Source organism: Neovison vison, chromosome 2 (assembly GCF_020171115.1).
Source record: "Neovison vison isolate M4711 chromosome 2, ASM_NN_V1, whole genome shotgun sequence".
Taxonomy (NCBI): domain Eukaryota; kingdom Metazoa; phylum Chordata; class Mammalia; order Carnivora; family Mustelidae; genus Neogale; species Neogale vison.
Window position 1 is genome coordinate 166,117,500 of NC_058092.1, and position 26,661 is coordinate 166,144,160.

The 26,661-nt window shown below is 52.5% G+C and overlaps 1 protein-coding gene across 6 annotated transcripts in view; it reads left to right on the top strand.

Moving 5' to 3' along the window:
* The first annotated feature begins 630 nt into the window (after positions 1 to 630).
* The window catches only part of SGMS1 (sphingomyelin synthase 1), a 262,858-nt gene continuing 236,827 nt past the window's right edge, over positions 631 to 26,661 (top strand). For 5 of the 6 annotated variants that reach the window (XM_044239503.1, XM_044239509.1, XM_044239504.1 and 2 more), the window contains exon 1: positions 633 to 760. The gene's annotated coding sequence lies outside the window, so the exon portion shown is untranslated. Of the gene's footprint in view, positions 761 to 26,661 lie in introns of all 6 variants that reach the window. The other variant, XM_044239513.1, reaches the window with a different exon arrangement.

Here is a 26,661-nt window from a genome sequence, read left to right on the forward strand (position 1 = left end):
GCCCAGGGCTAGGGCTCGGCTGGGGTCCCCGCAGACGGCCTGATTGTTTGGCGGGTGGGAGTCTGCACAGATAGAGTCAGCCAGGAGCTAACCCCAGTGTTGCAGCGCTCAGGGTCGCAAACTCGTTCCCCGGAGCCCGCCTCCAGGAGGCCGAGTTTGCTCTCCCAGTTCCGACCAGCTCCGGCTCCGCCCCCAGCCGCACGCCGCCGGACCGTAAACCTCGGCTCCCTGCCGGTCTCAGTGACTGACCCCTCCTTCCCCCCCGACCCAGATCCGCAGCCGGGCCCTTCACCGAGCCCCGTTTCCTTGAAGGCAAAGTAAGGGGCTAAGTCGCGCTGCCCCTCGGGGGCGCAGCCTGTGCCAGGCTCCCGTCGGCCCGGCCCGAGGCTCCAGCCGACCCCGCCCGCCCGGCCCGCCCTCCCTTCCCGGGCGCCGCGAACACCCGGAGGAGCGGATTCGCGGCGCGCGGAGAGCCGGGCCGGGGCGGGCCGCGGACTGGGCATGCTCGGCAGCCCCGAGGCTCGCGGTGGCAAGTCGGAAGCGTTCGCACCAGCGAGGCAGCGACTGGGCAGCGGCGGCCGCGGGCAGGACGGAGCGGGCAGGGCGGGCGGGGAGGGGCAGCCGTCTCCCTCGCGCACGGCGAGCCAGCCGGAGAGCGCGATCCCGCTGCGGAGCTCGGACGCTGCCCTGCCCCGGATTTCAGTGCGCGGCGGGGGGCTCGGCGAGCGGAATTCCGGCGGCGGCCGCGACTCCCGTGCAAGTGAGCCTTGGGGCCCGGGGGTGGGGGTGGAGAGCGTCCATCCCGGGGGGCCCATCGGAAGCCGGGAGCGGCGTGCGGGCGGCCCGGGGGCGAGGGGGCGTGAGCGCAGCCCGCGCGGAGCCGCGCGCGTACCTGGCGGGCACTCCCCCCGCGCCGCCTCTCCCGGGGGTGGGCGCGGGGCTCGGAGGGGCGGGCCGCCCGCGGGGCTCGGGAACCTGGACTGGGCTGTGAGGCAGGCGGGGGCGTCCGTGGGCGCCTCTTGGAGGTGCTGCGTGCGGGCTGCAAGGTTGCCTAGTGCCGGATTGGGGCGAGCGGAGGGTGGTGGGGAGGAAGAGCCGGGGGGCGGGGAGGGGGGCCGAGGCGCCTCGGCGGGTGGCCCGGCCGGGGTCCGGAGACCCGCTGGGGCCGATCCCAAATCACGGCCCCACCCCCCACGGCCCTGGCGGCGGCGTGACAGTTGGCACCTCCGGGCGAGATCGCAGCCGGCCGGCCGCCCAGGGTTTCGGGATTCCCCCCGCCCCCACCCTCTCCGCGGCCCCTCGGCACCTCTGCTACAGTATAACAGGTGGGACCCCTCTCCTGCCGGGCAAGCTGCCTTCCCCAGGCCGCATAACAGTCTGCAGATTCGGGGGCGGCCCCCGCTGGAAGAGCAGCGGGAGTGGGTAAGGCCTGGAGGAGCCATCGGCGCAGCCGGGACTGGACAGTGTCTCCAGGACGCGGCCGTCCCCGCGGTGAGGGGTCCTGCGATCCCGAGGCGACTTGTCAAGGGCAGAGCGGCGGCGGTAGTGGCTGTCTCCCCGCACCGTGTCCGCTCCGAGCGGGGCTTGCGGCTGCCGGGGGGCCGGGGAGGGCGTCCTGGTCCAGCCAACGGATTCGGGCTGGCGCGTTCTGGTCAACGCCTGTTTCCTTCCTGGGAGTCGCGAGTAGAAATCCTGGCCGGAGGGAGTGGAAGGGATCCCTGCAGGTGCCGCTCGGATGTTTCTTTTCACCTTCAGGCGGCACAGACTTCATTCGGCGGCACCCGCTCTTGAAACCCAGAGCGAAGCCTGCTTTGTGAAAGGGAAGTTCATTTTCCGTGTTAGGGGTCTGCCTGCTATTTTAGCTCCCTAGGCATTTACCTTTCTGGACCTTTCAAACTGTTGGGACAGGTGACTCTGCTGTCGGACTAGGGGGTGTTTCTGGTTGGCTGCCTGGCTGTGGAGTGGTAGGCGCCTGTCACCGTGCACCGGGGAGCCCCCCACGCGTCCTGGTCGCGAGGCTTGAACAGGCAGGGAGGACTGAGTGGGCAGAAAGAGAGGAGTGGGACTGGTGACGAAGCAACTCGGGGGGAGTTGCCAGGGGCCGCCCCAACACCAGGGGGGTTGGCATCGGTTTGGGCCTGTGCGGAAGGGGCTGGGGCTGGGCGTTTCTTGGTTGGGGTGCAGGAAATCCACGGGAGAAGCCAGGCAAAGGATGGGTCCCTGCCTGGTCAGTGCTCCAGGGGAAGCCCCAGGATGTTTGGTGATTCAGCAGGTGGCAGCCTTCCAGCTCTGAAGCCATCCATGCCTTGGCCCGACCAGCGAGCCTGCCAGCAGCGGCTTATGCCTCCTATTGGAGGCTCCAGCTTGGAGGGAACCTCCGGAAGCTGTCTTCTGCCTGTTTCAGCTCCCTTGCCTTGTCTTGCTGTTTGTTTGGGTCTTGGAGGCCCTGATCTTTTGGTTTTCTTCACTGTTTCTCTTCAGCCAGGTGGCATGTTTTTGACTCCTGCCAGCTCTGTGACCTGCCGAGTAACAGCTGCCCCCGTGTACAGCTGAAAATGTAGTGAGTTATTAGGCAGCAAATGATAGTGATCTGGAAAGCCGGGAAAGCTTTTCCTTTGGTTCTGCTTCAGAGACTAGAAATTTACATTTTTAATAAAGTAATAAGATGTGTTTCTGTAACTCTTCAGTGCCGGTAGTAAGCTGTTTAAGATATCAGATGCCAATTTTTTTTTTTTAAAGAAATTAATTTAAGGGATGGATTAAATGAACATGAAAGGGACACAGTTACTATGACAGTATCTTTCTCCTTGGAGGCTCTCAAGCATCTTGCACAGGGCCTGCCTTGTAGGTGCTCAAGAAATGCTTACTCAGCTGAATTAAAAACAAACAAACCAGAATTTGGTCATTAAGTGTGGCACTTAGAGAACTTTATTTTCCTGAGCTGGAATGGCCTGTGTGGACCACAGACATTCAATTTTCACTTGAAAACTCAATAGTTTTACTACCCGCCCCCCCGCCAGGTAAGTCCCTTAATTTTCAAATTGTGGCATATCCTGTATTCGCTGGAAACGAAAGGGCATGCTTTGCTCACGTATCTCATGAAAATCAGAAGGACTCCTCCACAGAGCTGTTACATGTTTTTTAAAAAACCGAAACATACTCCTGCTGCACATGAGATAACACTTCTATCTGTGAAACTTACTATTTTACACAAAGCATTTCAGGAAGGTTGAATGCCTCAGCCTTTCCGGGCTGGTGAGAAGGGCTGCTGTGGAACCGCGTTTGGGGAATGAGAGTCCGGGATCGTTCACCTGGCGTAAGTTCCCTGTTCTTTGGGCGGATGTGTGAGTGTTGGACCTGCTCAGGCTTCTGCAGCCGTTTAACTTTGTTCTGCTCCTTCCTCCAGTTGTTCCTCTGCTGCTGCTTCCTCTAAAGCCATACTTGCCTGGAGGGGGCTCATTGCTTAGAGCTCCTGCCGGAAGGATCTCTTGTGTTGTCTCACATGAGTTCCATCAGTGGTGGTTTTTCTCTTCCGATTGTCCCCTATGCTGTGGCAGCCACTCTGTGGGTTGAACTATTTTCTGGGCCTTGGGAAAAGCTCTGTCTGGTGTGCCCCTGAGGGGATATGACAGGTGATAGATGGCTTTTTCTTTGGCCTTTTTTCTTGAATGGAGCTAGAACCAGGCCCATTTTGGAATGCTTGGTGTTAAAAGCTTTGGCCTTTCTGTTCTAGGCCCTTGGTCACAGATATCAATGGTCAGTTATTGTCTCCGACCACATTCTGAGAGTCGTGGCTGTAAAGTCTCTCACTTCATAAGCTCATCCTGTCCCAGATGACCGGCCCCTCTGGATGTGGGAGCTGGGAAGCAGGGTGGGATGTGGGGGAGGGGAAGGTTAAGAAGGGGGAAGAGAAGGCTTGTGGGCCAGGGGGCGGGGTCGGTTTTGTCGCTGACTTCTGGTCTCACTGAAACAGAAGTGAGTGCTGGCCAGAAGCAGGGCTGAGTCTCTCCCCTCCAGAAGTTTTTTTTTTTTACCTCCACAAATAAACTACTCCCTGCTTCCCCCAACAGAGAGACACACAGATACGGAGAGACATGCACACTGAGAAGACACACAGGTGTGGACACACACACCCTTTGCAGAACACCTAGAATCTCAGCTTTTTCATGTGCTAACGTGCAAGAGGGAAACTCCAGGACTCGGGGCAGGTTGGGTTCTGGGGGCTGAATTCACCCAAGCTTGTCCATCAGAAAGATACCCCCCTCTCTCTGAGTGCTAAAGGGATCTGTCCCCATAGCCACTGTGGAAATGGCTGGGGGCTTCCACTGTGTGCAGAGGCAGGCGAGGGGGCACTCAGAGCTGCTCTTGGGGCGTTTACCTTTCGGACATCGAGGTGCTGGGACTCGGCGTCCATCGTTTTTTTTTAAAGATTTTTTTATTCATTTATTTGACAGAGAGAGATTACAAGTAGGCAGAGAGGCGGGCAGAGAGAGAGAGGAGGAAGCAGGCTCCCTGCTGAGCAGAGAGCCCGATGCGGGACTCGATCCCAGGACCCTGAGATCATGACCTGAGCTGAAGGCAGCGGCTTAACCCACTGAGCCACCCAGGTGCCCCATGTCCATCGGTTTTTGGCACAAGACCTTCTCCTGTGCAAAGCCCTTTTCTTGTCTGACATTTCCCCTACATTCTACTGCCATTCCTCTCCCCGCCCGAGGAGCCTCCTCTCCTGGCTTGGATATATTCTTAGGTATGTCTGTGTGCTCGTTAAAGATGTTATTTTGTGCGTGTCTTTAGTTTACGTAAGTGGTCCTATGCTTTAGGTTTTACTGGGTTCCTCTTTCGTTCAACAGTAAACCTTTTTGTTGTGAAAATCTTCACACCTTCATAAAAGTCGAAGAATTTCATTTAAGACTCTGCGAGGTCTGTGTACCTGTGGGCTCATCGGGTGCTTTGCGGTGCCGCTTCTAGTTTTCTTACCCGTTTCCGTGATGTGGTGCACATTGTGTGTACGTTCTTTCCAAGGTGGACCTGAGGTGGTCTCTAGGGTCGTGGTTCTGCAAGTGGCCACACCCAGGAGCAGCGGCAGCGCCTGGCCATGCTGGAAATGCATGTTCTGGGGCCCCGGCCTACACCCCAATGAGAAACCCTAGGGGCACACCCCCACCAGCTGGTGTTGTAGAATGCCGGGTCTGGAGACTGCGATACTTGGGACAGTGTGAGACCCACTTTTGCAAGGGCGCATGCCCCGGGGGCGGAGTGGCTGGGTGAAAGGGAGTGAGCACATCTGTTTTTCCTAAATGTTGGCAGATTGTTCTCCACGTGGGTGCATGAGGGTTCCTGATCCCCCACATCCTTGGTAGTGGCTGGTATGAGGCCTTTTTCTAATTTTACCCGAATTGCTGACTAGGGTGAGGGATCTCCTTGTTTTCCTGGGAGCTTGTATCGCGTCTTAGTGAATTTGAGCATCTTTTTAATATGTTTGGTAGCTGTTAGAGTTCCTTACCCGCTGTAGTCTGTTTTTCTGCTGTGCTGGTTTGCAGGTGCTTCTTGCGTATTCTAGAGTGTAATTCCCTCCTTCTGTAGGTTTGTCAACCTTGTCAGTGGTCACTCTCCAGAATTTTTGCTTTGATGGAGCCCCATTACCTGTTGCTTTATGTGGCGCTGCAGGGGCCTGAAGGTGTTCTTCTGGCCCCGGGCTCACCCGGGTGTTCCCTGATTTTGTTCCCACGGGAAGGGCTTTGCTATGTGTGGTTCATTGTCACCCATGGCCTCAAGCAGGGATCCAGGGCCCCGGTCCTCCTTTCCATTTTGTGACCCAGTTTTTCCCACATCATTAAATCCTGTATTTTTTTCCTTAATATTTCAGGGGAGACTATGGAGCCACCTGTGTCATACTTGGGGTTTCCCCCATGCGCACACAAGCCTCTTTTTAAAAAATTGATTAAAGTATAATTTATATATGGTTAACTACCTCTGTTTCGAGCATACGGTTTGCTGAACTCTGACAGAGTGAAACAACCACAGTCAGGATCCCAAGCGTCTCCGTCACCCCGAGCTTCCTGTAGGCCCCCTGGCAGCCCGTCCACACTCGAACTCAGACTCAGGCAGCCCCCTGAGGTGCTCTCTGCTGCTGTAGATGAGTGCTCGCGTTTTCGAGAGTTTTCGTAAACGGAGCCACATTTGTATCTGGCTCCCTCCACTCGGCATACTGATTTTTTAAATCTTTAATTTGTGGCAAAATAGATACAGAACGTACTGTTTTTAAGCATACAGGCAGGCAGCATTTGTGCAGTCACAGTCTTGTGAGCCCGTCACTGCTCTCTGTCTCCAGAACCTTCTCCTCACCCCAGACCGAAAGTCTGTTCCCACTACACTCGCGTAATGATTCTGAGGTTCTTCCCAGATTCTTTGTTTCTCTGCCAGATTATTTTGACGTTCACAGCTTGGCAGGGTGAGCCTCCCCTTTGCTGTTCTTTTTTAGGACTTGGTCCTCGTGGACGTCTGTCCTTCCGTACACTTCTCTGAACGCTTGTCGAGTTCTCCGCAAGTCCTGGAAATGGCACTGGTGTTGGAGTCTCACACGGGAGAGATGGCACATTTTGTATCTTAATTCTGCAGTTCTATCCGTGAGCATGGTTCTCTCATCTTTTACAAATGACGTCTGAACAGAACGTAACATTTTCTGTCATGGGTGGTTTTTTTTTGTCTTGTTTCATTTTTACAAAGATAACGAGTTGCTTTGGGTAGTTCCTTAGTCTTAACCTGTCAGGTGGGCAGAGTCGGGGCTTTGGGGACGGACTTTTCTCCATTCCTCAGCCTTGAGTGGCATGGGCCAGGCAGTTACTCACTGTTTGTCCCTGGGGGTGCTTCTTTCTTCGACCTAGACCCCAACAGCATCCCCCAGGGGCTGCTGAAGGCTCCCAGGGGATAAGGTAGGAGAGGCAGGGCCTACAGATTGTGAAATAGAGTCGCCCTTCAGAGCCTGTTGTGTTAGGCCTCCGTTGTGTGCTGGCTTCCAGTAGGTCCACCGAGTGCTTTCATCCCACCCCTCAGGGATTGACAACAAGTGTCAGCAGAGCGGAGCGAAGCCAACCATTGAACTGTGTAACCCTTGCTGGGTCCACACAAGCAAGGCTGCGCTCCTACCCACTCTTATGGGGTTTCACAGAAAGGGTGGTTACTTCTAAAGACTTCGGCAGTCCCCTGGGGGAGAAACAATTAGAGAACTTGGTGTCATAGATGGTCTGTAATCAGGGGTTAAGTGGTGTGGCAGGGGAGTTGGGAGAAGAGGGAAATGCTGCTCTGTGAGTTTTCACTTGACTCGGGTGGAATCAGATTAGAGGAGAGAAGGAGGGCGAAACCAAGTATAGTTAGCTAGCGTTTCTGTCTAGGGCTTGGAGGGCCGAGTACTCAACCCTGTGGCCATGGATTGTGGGCCTAATTTTAAGTGTCTCAGGATGATTGCTTTGGGAAAAGCTGTAACAAGGGGGTAGTAGATGCTCAGCTAACTAGTAGCTTTGTGTCGTGTAGTACAGTCGTTAGGAACCCCGACTGGAGCCTGAGTTTGTGCATTCAGGTCTTGGCGTTACCATTTAGGAGCTGTGGGACCTGAGGCATGTTATGTGAATCTTCCGTGCCTCAGTTTCCCTGACCCTCATCATTGGGTGTCATAACCTCAGACACCTCAGCATGTCCTTGTGCAGACTGCACTTGTTGGGGGCTTAGAGCCGGGCACAAGGTCATCACCATTGGAATGTGAGTCACTCTTAGGACTCCTGCCGTTCATTTCATTGCATTCCTCCTGCGTCTCCCTTGACATGCGTCGGGCCTTATGCCCAGGGTTGGGTGGCATTTGTCCGGAAGAGCCTGTGGGGACACAGGTGCACAGAGGGGATCCTCTCTTTGTTGCCAGTCTCGTGGTGGGCATACGGGTTGTAAATGAGACGAATGACTCCTTGGCAGATTATGGAACCGTATGCGGTTTTGGCGTGCCCAGTGGATCCTCCATTGGGGCTGCGGGACAGAGAGGGCAAACATCAGGCACTTAATACCCCTTTTGGTGAAGGGGTATTAATCGTAGGGATTCATGTTCATGGAGGTCTCGCTGCACGATCGGAGACCCCCTAAGCCGTTGTGCCTTATGACCGTCCTCGGAGATGGAGATTCTTTCATTCCTGTTTCAGACCTGAGGACAGGCAGGCACAAGTAATTTGCCCACAGAGTAGGAGAAATGCCCCAAGGGATCATAATGTTCGGGGCCTTTGCCTGTTGCCAGCATAGGTGTGTTGGTGGGTAACCGTCATAGGTAAGCATGGTGACAATGCGGGTTAGCCCAGCAGGGTGTTCCTGTGACCTGGAGGTTTACCAGCCCAGGCGGGAGATTCTCAAGTGTCACAAGCATTAGGAGCACCTGGAGGTTTGTTACAGACACCCGGGAAGAGGCCATGCGTGATGTGTTCACGGACACTGCGGATGTGGCTGGCCTGGGACCACTCTTGGAGAGCCCCTGCCCTCAGAAACACTAGTGTCCATGAGGGGCCACACTCTCCTGCTTCTAGTCCCGGTCGGGTGGGATGATTTCAGATGCAGAAGTTTTAAATCCTTTCCCCGTCATGCAGTAAAGACCCAACGCACATGGTCATGTTTATCTACGCCAGTGGAAAGGTTCTGAGCCAGTGCAGGGTAGGAATTTGCTTTCTGCCCTTGCCCATGTTTCTGACAGGGGCCCAAATGGGTGATAATCCAGGGTGGGGAGAAAATTCAGGAGTGCAGTTTGAGAATCGTTAGTGCACAGTGCCCTGTCGTGCTTCCCTTCTTAGGGAGATGCCCTGATGTGTTTTTGCTATTTTCCACCTTGCTCATTCCCTGCCAGAGGCACAAAAAGGCTTTGTCCCATCATCTATCACTTGGAAAGATGAGGCACAGAGAAATTAGAAGAGTGTAAAGATACTTTGACAGTAGAGAGGCTGAAGATTGTCTTATTTGAGCTAATTGTAGTAGAAAACTATCTGGAGGAAGGAACTTAAAAAGAATAAAAAGACGGGGCTGTGCCCCTTCCCCAGCGGTGGTGAGGTCAGGTGTGTCCACGTGTCATGCATGCCCAGTGCACAAAGCCCCCAGAAGGAGAAATGGCGTTCGAATTGCCAGAGTTTTCCATTTGGCATCGGAGGCTGTGTTTCCTCCATGAGAACCATGTCCATGGAGTGAGACATGTTGAAATCTGAAAGATTTTATAGGAAATGGGAACTTCGATTCTAACTCAGAGGAGAACTCACGAGTAGATTGTCTTTTGGGGGAAGACCTTTCCCTATGCTGGTTGTCCCCATGACCTTGCGGTGGAGGATTGTTCGGGGAGGGAAGGCGGCAGGCAGAGGGGATGGGGGATTGGCAGGCGAACACTGGGAGCCACACGAGAGATGTTCTGACGTCTGGTCTCTCTGTAGCCTGGGCTTTACAATGGCAGTAAAGGCACGTTGCGGGTCTGCAGTGGCTGGAACTGTGTTAATCCTTGAGAAGTGCAGAGACGAGTGAGATGTGGTCTGGGTTCTCTGCGAGGGTGGGGGGTGGTGGTGGGGCAGATTTGTGCACAGAGAAATGCCATCACCCTGTGGCAAAGGCAGTGCGGTACCTGTGGGTGCGGCCCCTGGGGGGGCAGGGTAGGAGGCTGGCCCGAGAGGGTCCCCTGCCAGTGCTCCCTGTGCACTGTAGGGAACAGGTAGCCCAGGTGGCAGGCTAGGGCAGATGGACCTAGAAGTGGGGCAGCTGGGTGTTGTCGTCTTCTCTCCCTTGTTTCTGGGGCTGCCGGGTTTAGTGCTGTCCCTCAACAGAGGGAGTGTCGGAAGAGGCGGCTTCGCATGGTCAGCCTGCGAAGGGGAACCAGGAACTGGAACTGCGCTTGGAAACTACGTAGGAAGTCATCGGGGACCCTTAACAGTTCGTCTTCTAGAAAATGTGGCTCAATTTTCACTATCTCCTGGAACGTAAAACCTGGAGAAGATGAATGACTATCTTTACCGTGAATCAGTGTTTTAAAGAGAGATTCTTTATTAGAAACGAGGTTTTATTTGCCCACAATTTTTGGCAAAGTTTGAAATTCCATTTTCAGTTTGTTTTCAGTGGTTTGCATTTCTCATTCACGTGGTCCTCCCCTCTGCCTTCTCCCTTTCCCCTTCCCCCTTCCTGGACACGCTTACAGACACCTGCCAGGCCAGGTGTGCCCAAGCTGTGACCTTGGCCGGCTCTTGCCTCTGCTTCCTCACCTGTGAATGGAGAACTTGGGCTTGCAGACCCTAGTCATCGGCTCCCAGATTGCACAACACCCGAAAGTGTGGCTCTTGAGCCCCACGTCACCTGGTGTTTATCATCCTGTTCACAGAAAAGAGTCTCCGTTCAGTGCCTCTTTCTGGTCCCGGTGAGCTGTGTGTCCAGACCATGCTGTAGCAGCAACAGTGGTTGGTGGATTTGTCACTGTTTATGGTGACCCTCCCAGCAGGCTGTCTCTGTTCAAGGTACAAAACATGGATGTTTGGTCCCACTGTGTGAAGTCCGGTGCACTGTGTGAAGCCAGGACCAGCCTGAGATGGTGGGTGAGGTGGGGGCCCCCCTGCCAGGCCGTGTAGATTCTGGGAACGGGGCTCCCTAGAGTCACAGGCTCAGGGAAGGTTCAGAGTAGGGCAGACACGTCCTGGGGGTTTGGGTGGGGAACAGAGTTTGGCAGAGCGTCTCCCTAAGAAGGTGGGGCGCATTGGCTGAGGCGTCCCCCCGTCCAGTAGTGGGGGCAGCCGCGGAGGCCAGAGAAAGAGCAGAGGGGGCGCAGTGCTGAGAGCTGTCCCCTCCTGACAGTCGCAGGCTGGTGGGCGGCTGTCTGATTGGGGCGCACGTGTGCGGGGGGGCGTGAGGCGAAGTGGTCGTGGCTCCTCTGAGTTGTGTGGGCGGGTGGAGGAGGGACGAGGCGCTGGCAGGCTTGGGTGCCGGACAAGCAAGCATCTTGTGTGGGCCGGTGCAGGGCCTTCCGCCGCCGCGGCCCGGGTCCCCGGAGGCGGAGCGAGCAGGTGGGGACAGGTGTGATGGCTGCCGGCGCACTCCTGCGAGGGCTGGACCACTGTCTTGAGCCACTGAGTGGGGGCGTCCGACGATGGGGGCCCCTCCATGATGAGAACCAGGAAAGGGAAGGACCGCGAAGTGCGGATGCGGAGAGCGGTTAGGGAGTGCTGGGCGGGCAGTGAGCTCGGTTCTAGGCACCAGCTGTGTCGCGTGAGAGGGGAATCGTGGTCCCTGCATCGCGGGGTGGTCAGGTGGGTCCTCCCGGCCGAGGTGGCAACTGTCCTGGGCTCCCCCACCCCACAGTCCTGTCGGACAGAGGGAGTGCGGCTTCCCTCCCTGCTCCCTGGGTTGGGGGCCTTCGCTTGAATTCTGGAGGGCCTCAGTATTCCTGCTGTTTGGCTGCGTGGACTGTTGTCCTTTTGCTTGTGTTTCTCCCTGATCCCATCCCAGAGCCTGTCCCTGTACCCGCTGGTTGTGAGTTCAGTTTCCTTACCCCAGGATCCCGAGTGCGCAGGACGTCCCGCCAACCGTTGTCTTTGTGGAGATCCTCACAGGCGGCCCAGTCTTGGCCGAAGCCTTCAGGGTCATGGACCCGGACAAGCAGACGGAGGACAGGTGTGAGCGTAGCAGAGGCTCCGCCGCAGGGAGCCTTCCAGGGTGGGTCTCACGCAGTCCTCACCTCAGGCAGCCCTGAACTCGCTGCTGCTCCGAGGTAGAGCTTCGGCGGTGCCTCCGCTCGGCGCCGCTGCCGGTTCTCAGGCTGGTGATGGGACATTTGTCTCACGGCCACGCGGTGACACCGGAGTTCCTCTGACAGGACCCACAGAGTTACCAGACATCGTGCTGGGCTGCGTGCCAAGTTTCCACGGCGCCCTGCATGTGGCCTGCTTTCCCTTCTCTGATTTTAGAGCCGTAGGGTGGGAGCTGACAGAGACGTCTCAAGCCCCCTGTGGCCGTCTGTGTGAAGGCCCTGGGAGCGCACCCAGTTTCTTGCTGGGGTCCCTGTGTGGGTTTCACGAAGCCACTTAAGTCACACTCATCATTTTGGGTGTGTGTCTAAAGTGTTCATGAAATTCACCAGGAAGACCTCTGAGTGGTCCCTTTTTAAGAACGTGGGTAAAGAGTTAAGACTGTACGATTGAGGGTCATTATTGCTGCCTGTGCCCTTGTTAGAGGGAGTGATATGACCAGACCACTGCAGAGGGGAGGTGGACGCCTGCCAGGAGCCAGAAGCCTCTCATGGGTACGGAGGACTTGACGTTTCTGTGTCGCAGGGGTGTGGCAGGGTCCCTTCTTCCTCTGAGGACCTAGAAACAAAGGGACAGAGCCGGCATCGGGGAGGACTGGCCACCTCAGAGAGAGAAGGCTGGTGGCATGTGTGACATGGCCATGTGGCTCGTTGTCCACGGAGCCCTTGGAGAAGGTGAGCCCCAGAAGGCAGGCAGGGGACTCTGGGACAGGTGCTTCCCTCCGATGCCTGCATCTGAGGGGAAATGGGTCTGGAGAGGACAGTTAGGGCTTCAGCTGTTGCTGTCAGAGGTGCCTGGTTTTGGAGATTCCTCTGTGTGAGAAGTTCATGACCGTTGTCCTTCAAGATCAGGATGTGGAGGGTCAATCTGGAGAGGGCTGGCATGGATCCTTACATAATTTCCAGGAGTTTATTTTAAGAAGCAATCAGGCCTGTCATTCATCCCAGAGCTGTCTACTGGAAAGGTTGGAAACCATATCAAGCACTAGGGCACTGGCTGAACAAATGACGTGTGCCCACACAACGGAGCACTAGGCACCCTTGAGAACGTTATCTGGAAGAATCCCGGAGAAAGATGTCCTCTGACATTGTTGTGTGCAAGAAGGTCTGTGGTGGGAGTACCTGGCTGGCTCAGTGGGTTAAAGCCTCTGCCTTTGGCTCGGGTCATGATCTCAGGGACCTGGGATTGAGTTCCATGTCGGGCTCTCTGCTCAGCGGGGAGCCTGCTTCCCCCACCCTCTCTCTGCCTGCCTCTCTGCCTACTTGTGATCTCTGTCTGTCAGATAAATGGATAAAATCTTAAAAAAAAAAAAGTCTGTTCCGAAGATACGCTGTTCCGAAAGTCCTGGTTGGTGGCTGCTGTGGGCCAGGCGGCCCGGCCAGGAGAGTGCGCATATGATCCCCACCCTCAGCAAGCCTGTGGTCCGCTGGGGATGAGTGGAGCCTTGCTGAATTTCTCATAAAGAAGTGTTAAAATACTCGCAGAGGACTGTGCAAAGAATGCCTTGTAACAGGCAGTTTGATCCCGTAAAGTCTGATCCACTGTCTGTCTGCTTGTTCCTGGCTGCATCCCTGACCCAAAGCCACCGATTTTCCAGAAAGTCAGAAGGCAGTCATGCACTGTCTTCCTGCCCGTGCCTACTCTTGAGCTTCTGCAGCCGCCTCTTTTCCCCACACTGTGCCAGGTTCTGCGGGTGGAGAGGGAGGATGGCACATGGTTTTGGGGGGGGGGTGCCCCTGCTCTCCTTGGCTTCTGTTCTCCGTGTCGGTTGCTTCTCGTCTTCGGTTGCTCACCGTCACCTCTCTCGGGCCCCATGTCGCTCCCAAGTCTTTGCCTCAACATTTGATTGTTTGTGGTGTTGGCAGCCGTGTGGAGTAGAGCTCCAGTCTTAGAAATCACCTGGTTTAAATCCTTTCTCGGAGCTTGGTGGGATGTGGGTCAGAATCGGGGTGTCCAGACTCCTTGTGGCCTCTTCGCCATGTCCCCTCCAATCACCCTGGGGATGGCTCTTCCACACAGACATGACTCTGCAGTTAAAAACCAGTGTGTAGTTCCCATTGCTGGCCGTATGGAGCTGCATCCAAGGTTGGGGAGGCTGGGGCTCTGCTCTCAGGGGCGGCTCTCCGGGGAGGGGAGCTGGGGATGGACCTCCCGACAAGGCCGAGTGATGGAATGCCGAGTGAACATGTTCAGGAAGGCAGTCCGCAGGAGGCCTGGGCTGGGTTGGGTTGCCAGGGGCCCCTCCGAATGGTCCCTTGGGGTCTGGCTGTTGAAGGTGTTTTACCTTTGCCTTTTAGGCTAGGTTTAGTTTTCCTTTAGAAAACCTTTCTCCCGCCTTCTCCTCCTCAGCCCCCTCTCCCCCCACTCTCCCTTTCTCCCTTACTTTTCATCTTTCTTTTCTGCTTAGAAACTGCATAAGCAAAAGAACATCATTCAGAATCCTGTCACCCGTCGATAACCACTGCTAGCATTTTGGTGTGTGTCCCTCCCCGTCAGTTTTATATAAATATTGAATGTGTGCTCAATGAACATTGTGGCCGAATGCCAAAAGAGGGAATGGTAACAGGACCTGTGTTGCCAAAAGGAAGTCTCACAGTCTCTAGAATGGGCTTCTGGGATGCAAGGAGAAGTCTGAAGCTTTATGAAAATGATTACAATGTTATTAAGATGATAACAGCACAGGAAACAATTTCTTACTGTGTGGTCTGCATAGTGAAGGTTGGTGGTACAGGGTGGGCAACGGCTTAGCCAGGGAAGAGGGGACAGCAAGGCTTTATTTGTGTTTTTGGTTTTTGAATAATTACTGTTTCGGCCAGCTGTCAGGATAACACACTACGAAGGGGAGGTCTTCTCCGACTTCTCAAACTTTTGTCAGATCACCAGTGTCTCTAACGCCTGGACCTGCCAATTTCCTTGGTGACGGGGGTGCCGTTGTGGAAAGTGGCTATCGTCCCAGCTTTGTGCCGTGCTGGAAAAAGAGGGTCCTGGGATAATCTCAGGAGTGGAAGTGAGGTGGTTGCCTTCATACAGATTTTTGCTGGTAGTTTGGTCTGCGATTGCTGCCTCGCACTGCCAGTTGAGAGAGCCACGGTCCTGAGGCCGTGGCTTTCTAGAAGTGCAGCGTGGAGCAGTGTCATTGGCTTTGGAGATCACAGATCTCCGTTGGCATCTCATTACCCTGCCTGCACACCAGCTGCAGCATCTTCCCTGGACAAGAATGACAGAGTCTATAGAGACGTAGCCTGTGAGGAATGCTTGTTCTCTCCGGCACCCCAGGCTCCAGCGCGGACCTGGTTCCATTGGCCAGCGCGCTCCGTGGGTTCTGCTCTCTGCACTACAGTGTTGGAATTCTCTTCAGGCAGCCCTTTGAGACAGGTCCTGACTAACCAGCCGCTCCAGCCTGTCTTGACCGTCTTGGGATGTCTCCGTCATGTCATAAGTACATAGGTGCGCCTACGGGTGCGCCTGTAGGTCCTAAGTGCAGGACAGAAGCCCTCGGGTGTCCCGTCGTTTGTGTGTGGGTGACAGAGGTTTTTATTCTGAGAATCATTTGGAAGGCTCATGATGTTGGGAAATTGGTCTGCCGACACTCACGGTAAATATTCAGAAGAGGCTCGCGTTGCTGATATTGCCGCACTGAGTAGTGATGCATGATGACATGCTGATTCAAGGACGCCAGAAGCATCTGCTCTTCACCCTTCCAGATCGAAACCCAACCCTAGATTTTGGCCACGCGGCTCTGGGGCATCCCTCGACGTACATAGCTGCACTGTTTATTTTGTTAGTATGGGCGCAAAGCGTCCATTTCTGAGATGTGACTGAACGTGTCCCAAATCTGTAATTTGCTTTGAAAGAGTACAAACATCTTTTGTTTTGTTTTAATTATAGTAAAATATACGTAACAGAAAATGGGCCATTTAAGCATCTTTAAGTGGGTAATTTGTGGCCGTAAGTGGACTCACTTTGTTGAACAGCCCTCACCGCCGTCCGTGTCCAGGACTCCTTCATCCTTGGGAGCTGAGAGTGTCTTCGCTTCCTCCCGCTCTGCAGCCACAGCGTCCACCCTTAACTTTCTCTGTCTGTGGTTTTCTCTGCTCTAGGGACCTCATGTAAGTGGAACCGTACAGCATTTGTCCTTCTGTGTGTGGCTCATTTTCATCTTGAAGTAGGTTTTTTTTTTTTTTTTGAACTTTTATTTGTTAGTGCACCCCTTCCATTAGGTTTATTGGGCTGGAACCCCCATCAGTCAAGGAGGAGATTGCATGAGAGCCGGTGATGCCTGTGAACTTGGCAGCAAGCTTTCCCTGAGGCCTCTCGGCGTTCTTGGAAAATAGCCTGGTGTTTTCACGTCTTTTGTTCCAATCGGTCTTGCCCAGCAGGAGGGAGAGCGGGCAGCGGGGCTGGCCCCCCGGCTCAGCCGCTCAGCCTTGGCCGGTACAGTCCTCTCTGGGCGCGCAGATCACGACTTCTGTCCACACTTTGCCAGTCGCTGAGCTCGTTCCTGGCGGGGTGGGCTTACCTGTGGAGGGACCGCTGTGTGTTTGGGAGGGGAGCTGAGGTTCTGGGCCTGGGTGCGTGCTCCTATGGGGTATCAGCTCTGGGTGTGCACCTGTATGTAGGGGAGGCTGGGGGGAGCCCGTTGGACGACAGACTGTCCCCCAGCTCTGCTGTGTGCTGCCCGTGCCAAGGGGGGCACAGGTGTCCTGCAGCCACAGGGCCGGGCACTGTTCTGTGAAGATGCGGGAGATGGAGGTTCGCTTCCTGTCTGTGGTAAGAGAAGGGAAACGTGTTGTACCTTCAGGGGCCTGCAGGAATCCAGTGGGATGACCCGTGGTTTCAGCAGCATCGACGGTCTGTTTGAGGAGAGCGACTTGTCCTTCCAGTTGCCCTCTGCACTGTGGACTCTGTTCAGAGTGGAAGTCTGGGTTTTGCTGTAGGGTCTCTTTCTGGTTCATCCTGTTCTGGCATCTGTCATGATCTTTTTAGTGAGGGGTGTGTTTGTGGATTGCAGAGTTGTGGAGTGGGTTTAAAATAAGCCTTGATTTAAACTTTTTTTTTTTTTTTTTTTTTTTTTTTTAAAGATTTTATTTATTTATTTGAAAGAGAGAAATCACAAGTAGGCAGAGAGGCAGGCAGAGAGAGAGAGGGAAGCAGGCTCCCTGCTGAGCAGAGAGCCCGATGCGGGACTCGATCCCAGGACCCTGGGATCATGACCTGAGCCGAAGGCAGCGGCTTAACCCACTGAGCCACCCAGGCGCCCCAAAACTTTTTTTTTTTTTTTTTTTTTTTTTTTTCTTTTTTAAAGATTTTATTCATTTGTTTTGTGAGAGGGGACGAGGGAGGAGCAGAGGGAGAAGTCCTGACACCGGGCTCTATTCCAGGATCCCTGCATCATGACCTGAGATGCTTCACCGACAGAGCCACCCAGACGCCCCCCGGCCTTGACTGAAATACAGGGCTGGGAGCAAATAACTGGCATGTTTGATACTCTGCCCTATTATTATGTGTTTAGTTAGACACTGGCAGTCAAATATTCTACTTCAGAAAATAACCACAAAGCCATCTGCATCAATGTTTTTGTCCAGCGTGCTATAGATCATCAGCAATAGGTGTCTGGGGAGAAAGACAATTTGGGGCACTTTTGTACCCCGAACATTCAGGGCACCACTAATGAACACGCTGCTTCAGATCCTCAGTTTACAGCAGAAGTCTGCCTTCCCTTCCGTGCCTGACAGCTGAAGGTGGCGTAGGACGTGCTCTGTTACCGCCCCCCGTACGTACGTCGTCGTCGTGGTTCCCTTCGGTTGGCGAGAGCGTGGCAGAGACGTGGCCCTCCTGCCTGGGTGTCCCCTGATGGGCCGGGGACACCAGTGATCCCTGATGTGGAAAGTGGGCCCCTCTCTCGAGGAGGTTAAGATAAAGAGAGCAAGATGGCAAATGCCCCCGGACTGTTGATGCCCGCATTGTGCAAGCAAAGGGAGCGGTCCCGTCTCTTCCAGCTGGGGTCTTGTGTGGATGGGGGTCCAGCTGGGAGAGGGCTCCGTTACTGGGTTTGGGCTCAAAAGGTTCCTTACTGTCTGGGAGGCATGGTCAGAGCAGTTGAGCGCTTAAAACTTAGACTGCGTTGGGGACGATCGGGGAAGTATGGAGCGTTTTCTGAACCAGAGTTCTGCGGGGAGAACAAAACCCTGAGGGCTCAGAAGTACTGATGAAGATAAAACCCGACCTTTTCCGACTGACCCGTACTTTGTTTCCAGAATGGCTAAGCCCCCTGCTGGGATGAACAGTGGCATGTATTTCAAGTTTTATGATCTTCTCTTCTGAAAATTCAGTAAATAAAATCTCACCCTGCTCACACGTGCTCTCGCCTGTCCTGTTCCTCTGTCTTGGCGGAGAACGCACATTTTGCACACTGTTCACAGTAACACATGATTAAAGATAAAAAGTATTAGAAATTGACTTCAAGAACTCACTTTTCTGGTCTCATGGGTTTGTTGCCAGTTGCATCTCTAAGGCCCCTTCAAATTCTATGGCTGTTTGATTTAGAACATTCATGCGGTATTTATTTTGGGACTCTAGAGGATCTCACAATTAATTTTCTTTACCGGTTGGTTTTCCTTATTGCCTTCACATTTGGAGGTACTGTTTCTGAGACTGAATATCTTAAGATTGTGATTTCTTGGATTTTTTTTTTTTTTTTGCTTGCTGAACTAGTTGGTGGAGATTTTGTCAGATTCGCTCCTTTGTGTGATGCCAAAGTTTATGGAAAATAAGTGAGAGAACACAAGGCCCTGGACAGCATACATCATGGAGGATGAATTATTGCTGGAGACAGGTTTGGGTGCCTGCATGGGGCCACCACCGGTGATAGGGCAGGGAGAACAGTGCCCGTCTCTTGCGGGTTTGTTACGGCATTGGGTCTGTGGATGCCCAGCATGTGTAGAGAATATGGTAGTGCCTATTAACTTCTTTATTTTATTTTATTTTATTTTATTTTATTTTATTTTAACTTCTTAATAGTTAGGGCTTCTTAAGAAGGTAGGGCTTCTTTCTGAGGCCAGCAAGTAGTAGAAGTGGTTATGGGGGCACCTGGCTGGCTCAGTCGGTGGAGCACATGGCTCTTGATCTTGGGGTTGTGAGTTCGAGCCCCATGTTGGGGGTAAAGTTTACTTGAAAAAAATACAATCTCTTTCTTTCTTTAAAAAAAAAAAAAGAAAGTGGTTAAGTCGTCCTCTTATTTTCTTTCCTTATTTACTGCTACAGAGGATTTGGTGGTAGCACGAGGGACGTCTTGGTGGATGGGAAACCTCATTCTGGTGTTCGATTGCATTCATATCATCTGAGTTTATGCATTTCCATCTTTTGTTCTGGTTGCTTTTACGGCTGTGGAGCACTATGTGAAAAACACAACAGATCCCAAGAAGATTTTCTCTGTCTAGAACCTTTGCAAATCAATCAGTCTGACCAGCCAGTTCTTTGTGCACAGAGTACTGTGGCCTGACATTGATTTTTTTCCCTCAGTTTTAGATGTTTTTATTATGAAATATTTTACACTTGTAGAAAAACATAAGAGAATAATTTAATGAACATGTACAGCTAAGCCCTCAGTTTTATCAAATATTTTGCATATTTGATGTGTTTTGGGGAGTGTGTGTATGTGCATAATTTCTTTTTTATAAAAACACCCCATTTCCACAGGACTGGAAGTTCAGGGGCTGTGGAGTCTGGTTCTCTGCTCTCTGGAAGGGGAGTGGTAGGCTTCGCAGAAACACTGTGTATCCTTCTCCAGTGGCCTGGCCTTCCCGCCTTCCCCTCCTTTCCTCTTTGAGGTAACAATATCCCAGACAGCTGGCTTTGGAGGAGGGAAAAGTATCTTGTTGGGTCCAGACAGTGATACAATTGTGAGTTAAATGAGGATTGCCCTCAGGGAACTTTTAGGGTCCCTACACGAGGTAGAGCAGATGCATTCAGAAATGGCTCCTGTGGGTACCTCAGTGTCTCAGTGGTTAAGCCTCTGTTTGGCTCAGGTCATGATCCCAGTGTCCTGGGATCGAGCCCCACATCAGGCGGATGGGGCTCCCTGCTCAGCGGGAGGCCTACGTCTCCCTCTCTTACTTGACCTGCTTGTGTTCCCTCTATCACTGTCTCTCTGTCAAATAAATAAATAAATAAATAAACAACATCTTTAAAAAAAAGAAGTGGCTCCTGTGGAAAACCAGAACGGCTTCAGGAGCTATTGGGATGAACTTGGGATGAACTTGAAGACACAGAGATGGGGCAGGTGGGCCAGAGCTCCGCCCTGGGAACGTGGTCCTAGGGATTAGAGTAGGTCGTTCAGGGCTGCCTGGACTCTTCTCAGGAGTAGCAAGAGAAGTCCATGGCCGGAGAGCAGTACCCCTGAGCCCTCACCTTGCAGAATCGATAGCTCTAGGCCCTTAATGGAGCAGGACAGCAGAGAAGAGCAGCAGGCATCCCAGAAGCAGGCCATCTTGGAAGGAGCTCCTCTCCTTCTGGCTGTGTGGCCTGGAGTAAGCAAGCCTCTTGCCCTCTCTGATGTGAGGTCTGTTCTTATTTCGGCTGCTGAGAGGTTAAGAGCAGGGAGTTGAGTTTTTAGACGTTGCACAGTTTTGAGGTGCTGTGGCCTGTGGGGGTTTGGAGTAAGCAGCTCCACGAGGAGAAGCCTGAGACTTACTGGTCGGTTGCAGATGTGTGGAGGGACCTCCGTATGCACAGCCCTGCACACGGGGAAGCCACCAGCGCTGCCCTTCCTCCAATTCCTTGTGAAAGAGACCATCCTGCTCTTGGTCGTCGGGGCAGAACCCGGGACTGTCCCCGGTTGCTTTTCCGTGACACCATCCCCTTCCAGTCACCAGAGAAAGGGCATTTGGTCTCTGCTTTATCTCTTGCGTTCCTCCCGACTCAGGCCTTCATCACTTCATGCCGGGATTCCAAGTCGCCGTCTGCTTTCTGCCCTGACCTCATTCCACTCTCCTGGCTCTGGTCAGTCCCCTTCCTGGGCTGCAGGGGCGGATGTGGTAACGTCCTGCTGACTTGTGCCTGTGTTTCCCCGAGCCCCAAGGAGAAAGCCTGAGTGCCTCAGTTGAATGTGTCTGGGGTTTGTCCCTTGCTGTCCCTTTCACTTCCCTGGTAGTGATTCCTTATGTCTGAGCTTTGTGCCCATGCGAATGCCTTCTGCTGCACTGGTCTGCCTTAGTTTCCTCTTTCAGGGTCTCCTGGGTGAGCCGTGTTCCCCCTGCCCCAGCCGCCTTGGGCTGGGTGTTGCCCTGCACCTGCCATGGTCATTCCCCTAAGCACAGTGGCTACTTGGAGGGGGCATTTGGGATGAGCGTGTGCACACAGGACGTGAGGTCACAGCCCAGCCCTGGAGAGCAGCAGCAGAAACACCTTGTGTGTGTGTCCCCTCAGGTGCCTCCGTGGACATGGGGTCACCCAGCAGGTGTGAGGCCCCACTGGCTCTGGTGCTGGCTGGGAACCTGGGGCTATCCCCTCCTGTGGGGACAGAAAGGGAAGTGAGCAGCGAAGCAGTGCTCCTAAAGTTGGGGGGTCGCTGGTGGTAGAAGAGACCAGACTTGGAGCTGAAGCCCTGTGCGTTCTCGCCCACGCATGTCAGCATCAGAAATGAGAATGGGCAGAAGGTATGATGTTAGAAAAGTTCTCTGTGAACTTTGCGGGAATACTGTCCATGTCCCTGTTCTCCCTTCAGCGCTGGTGAAGTGCTCAGATGTTGTGTCTCCCTGGGTTCCCTTGGCCGCAGGGGCCTGGCCCAGGAGTAGCTTCAGGGTTCTGCTCTGCTCAGAGCCTGGGGGTTTGCCACATCTTAAAGACGTCAAGTGCTTTCCCTGCCCCACAAACTAATAAGGTGACAACAGTAAAATCTTAGTCCTTTCCTTTAATAAGTTACATTCTTTACATTCTGTTAAATCCTTTTTTTTTTTTTTTTTTTTAAGATTTTATTAGAGTGAGTGAGCATGAGCAGTGGGGAGGGTTAGAGGGAGAAGCTGACTCCCTGCCAAGCAGGGAGCCCTACGCAGGGCTCAATCCCAGGACCCTGCAATCATCACCTGAGCCGAAGGCTGATGCTTAACCTCCTGAGCCACCCAGGCGGCCCTCTGTTGAACCCTTTGGAAAATGAAATGGTTTCTTCCATTCTAGAATTCTGGAGTCTCTGCAAGATAAGAAGACAGCTCAGCAGCACTCAGCAATCATGTTTTTAATTTCCAAGAATTTCTAAAATTTTGAAAATTGTTGCTTCTGTCATGGCCTGTTGCAGGGAAGCTGGGCCTACCTGTTTTATCAGTCCTCATCTCGTCCCTGCCAGTGTTTTGTCCTCTGCCCCACGGAGACCTGTCTCCTCTTGGATTCTGTCGTGTGAGAGAGTGCTAATTTGCATCTTCTTCTGTCTGCCCCTCACTGATGATTCCCCCCACATCCACTCACGTCAGTGGTTTTCACTGTATTTTTGTTCCCTGTTGGCATTTGTGTGGATGCCTGGCTGTTTTTCTGTATGTGGGTATTTCTGCTTATTGGTTCCACTGTCTGCCCAGATTCAGTGACTTGGAGACAAATTGACCTTAGAGTGTTTGCAGTGGGAAAGGAGCAGAAGACCATTTGTTTCGTTGTTCCATTGTAGGAGTGGGTCAACTGAGGCTTGGGGTGGTGATGTGGCTTATGTAATCTGACACAGTCCTCCTTCGATGAAGTCAGATCAGAAACCAAGGTTCCTGACCCTCTGTGCCCGGCAGAGGTCCTTGTATGGACTCTTCATGGTGTCCTGTTCCATTATTGTTATCTTGGCAAGGAGCCTCTGAGCTTTTCGACCCTCACGTGTCCCTCTTTCCCTTTAAAGCAGGTGTCAAATAGCCATTCACCAAGGCTTCCCAATTTTTTCTCTGCTTTCAGTGATTTAATAAATTTTCCAGCAGTAAAATTCACTTGTGGAACATTTAGTTCTTGGAGTTTTAATGCGTGCACTGATCTACGTATCCTCCATGGCAAAGAGCCTGTGGAATAGTCTGCCACTTCTTGGGTTCCCTGGGGCCTCCTTGTAGTCAGCCCCTACCCCAACTCCTGACAAGACGGATCTGTTCTCTGTTGCTTTAGCTGTGCCTTTTCCACTTTTCCAGAATGTCACGGAAGTGGGATTGTGCAGATTACCCCCTTCTGAGACTCCTTTCTCTGCGTGAGTGCCTTTGAGATGCATCCAAATCAGTAGTTTGTGCCTTTTTATTACTAAGGAGTCTTCCAGTGTATGGGTGTACCACAGTTTTTTGTTTTTTTTTTACCCTCCCCCCATTGCATTCCCACTTCAAAACACGTGAGAGTCCTGGCTGACCTGCGTCTTTGTCAGCATTTGATGTTGGCGGTTTTAAAAATTTTGCCATTCTGGTAGGTAAGTGTGTGGTGGTATCTCTCTCTGATTTTTTTTTTTTTTAATTTTACTTATTTTGTCAGAGAGTGAGCACAAGCAGGGGGAGCAGCAGAGGGAGAGGGAGAAGCAGACTCCCCACTGAGCAGGGAGCCTGATAAGGGACTCGATCCCAGAACCCTGGGTCATGACCTGAGCCAAAGGCAGATGTTTAACCAACTGAATCACCCACGTGTGATCTTAATTTGCAGTTCCCTGATGATCAGTGACGCTGAGTAATCTTTTCATGCATGGCTTATTTGCTTTTCTTTGCCTGTTATGTGTATCTATGTGTCTTGTTATACTCTTGGTTATACCCATTGTCATCATCACACTTGTATTCCAGGCTGGTATTGTGCCTAGGCTTTTTATATCAACATGGTTGTCCACATACTCCAGTAGATACTAGGGGTGAGGCACTGAGCAAGGAACTTTATGAACAGAATCTCAATTTATCTTCACAAAATCCTGGTGATTTAAGTATTGTTTTTTGTTACCGTGGAGAAGATATGTAGAGCCCTGTTCAGTGGATATTTGTTGCCTCCCACATGCTTCAAGCCAGGCGTTAGGCCTGTGTCCTCATTCTGTGACTCTGGGCAAGTCATTTAATTTCTGAGTTGGTGTTTGTATCTTCTAAATAGGGATCTGTCTCACGATATTTTATCTCAGAGTTAGTGAGTGAGGGTTTTAAAGCAGAGTGGAGGAATCCTGCTCAGCAGAAGTTCTGGCTCTTGGCATTTACTGAGAAAGCCTTAGCATTAGTTTCTGTTCTAACACCTCCTAGCAGATGAGGCTCTTCCTGTCCTGTCCTGGCCACCTCCCTCTGGAAAACTTCTCATTGGTGGGTCCCCTGCTCCACTCCAGATCAAATATGAGAGCGGACACAAGATTCAGCCTTTTCCTTTTATGAAGTGTGTTTCTCTGTTTCCTCTGTGTGGCTTACTAAGAATGTCTAACCTTTACGAATAGCATTAAGTCTGATCTGGTTGCCAAGGTTATTCTGTTTAGGGTAGGACAGGAAGAGGAGACTGTAATATTGGCAAAAACAAAAGGGTACGGCAGTGACCATGTGTACAAATTGTCAGGTCCTCTGTTGTGGGTACATGAGGCTTGGGAGCAAGGGTTGGGCTGCATTGGGCTCCCTGTCCTCTCCTGTCCCCCGACTGGGGCACTTCGCATGTCGTCCTCCCCTGGGCAGGTGTGAATGTGATACCCACCCTGTGTGAGCTGCATTCCTCTCTTGTTGTCTGTAATCCCCTCATCAGCAGAGCTGGCCTTTGAAATACAGGAGCCCAGAGGAATGTGGAAGACTCTGGATTCTGGAGGAGATGGCCTGGAGCCAGGTCCTCTGTCTGCCAGTCACCAGCTTCACGTCTGCACACAACTTAATTGCTTTCTGCACCTTGGGGTTCCTGTCTATAAAATGGGTGTAATGATAGTGCCTACCTCACAGGGGTCAACGGTTGTAAAGAAAGAACTGTCAAGGGGTGCCTGGGTGGCTCAGTGGGTTGAGCCTCTGCCTTTGGCTCAGGTCATGATCTCAGGGTCCTGGGATCAAGTCCCACATCGGACTCTCTGCTGGGTGGGGAGCTTGCTTCCTCCTCTCTCTGCCTGCCTCTTTCTGTCAAATAAATAAATAAAATCTTAAAAAAAAAAAAAAAGAATTATCAAGAGGTGGGGTTGAAATAACCCAATTCTGTTGTCTGGTTCCAGTGTTTTCAGTGGTGGGAAGTGAGCCTCTGTGAGGCTCACGGTAAGGGTTCCACTCTCCTTTCTGCCCACGTGGGAAGAATTTCTCATTTTTTGTATTGATGCCAGTAGGAAGGCTTGATAGCATGTTTTTATCTAGAAATACAAATAATTATCATCAATATGACTGTTGCCACCTAAGAAATAGAATTAGCGAAACTAAGAGGGACATTGCTTATATAAAGAAAGGCCAAGTATTTTTTTATGGAGTTACTGCACCTAAAGTTAGTTATGATAAATGACAATCTTATCTTATAGGTGAAAAGATTAAAAACATAATCAGCTCTCTGTTAAAAACACAACACGGCACAGTTTCGTTGAAATAATTAGACTCTGCTGCTTTAATCTTGAATTTGGGTGGGTCGCATGTGAGTTAATTTTTTCCCCGGTTTGAGACGCCCACAGTACAGTGGGACCCTATATGTGAGTCAACCAGGAGGAAAAACCATTTGGGAATTGAATGTTGGTCTAGCAATCCAATTTGACTTCTACCCGCAGGCAGTGTGTGGTGCTGGCTGGGTCTGCATCATTATTCCGAAGTCAGTGCTGGTGTCCTGTGACTAATATGTTCCAGCTGTCTGGGTCACTACTTTGGAGTACTATTTATTTGCGGTGGTGATGCTGCAAACAGGAAAAGCTTTCCCTTTTGTTGGTTGAGAGCTTTGCTGGTAATTAGCAAAACAAGTATGCCTCTTACTTGGGAGAGACTGGAAAGGCGGCTGAAGAGTCCATTGTACACGACCCCAGTGGAAAACAATTTGGCTTTACTTAGAAGAGCTGAACACGTGCACTCCCGTGCTCTGCCCCCTCTCTTAGGTGAATGCCCTGGAGAAATGCTGTGTGTGCCCCAGGGACAGGCGCTGGAATGTAAATTGTTCATGTTAGCAAAAACTGACAAGTCCCCATGGGGTCCTCAGCAGAGTGGGGCGGTGAGCTGTGGCTCTGTTCACGCAGAGGGAACTGTATAGAAGGCGATGAATGTCAACCACAGTTGTACGAGTCACCAGGGGTTCGTCTCAGAATCCGCATCGCAAGAGGCAAGTCTGAATTCACGCACTCATGTTTCACTTTTCATTGGTTAAAACCCAGCAAAATGCAACCACATACTGAGAATAATACGCATGTGATGAAAACATACAGACGAGCAGAGAAATTAAATCACAGTTGGGGCTAGTATTTATCTGTGTAGGGGAGTGGATGGGAGGGCGTCAGGAAGGGGCACACATGTCTTCCATAAAACCCCATAAGACCCCCCAAACCCAGCCTCTGGGGTATTAGGTGCATGGGATTTGTTTCCATTATTCTCTAGTCTGACATGTGGTCAGCGAATAACAAGGTACCCCAAAAGTAGCGGCTTAAAACACTGATGAACATTGATTATCTTACAGGGTCTGTATGTGGGCAAGACATCAACAGACCGAACTGGGAAGCTTATTTTGCTCATTTTTGCTTTGGTAACGGCGCAGGCATTCACTGACCTGATGGGGGCATAGGTGTCGCACCTGTTCACAGTGTGGGGCTGGAGGGAGGCCCGTGGTGTGAGCTGTTGGGAGGGAGGGGGCCCTGGCTGGTGACCGCGCTTGACGGGGCTGGGGGCAGGCGGGGCAGGGCAGAGAGGGATTCAGGAAGTATGGACTTCTGGACGCGTGGTGCAGATGGGACCACATGTGCCTAGATGTCTGTCTACCCATGTCC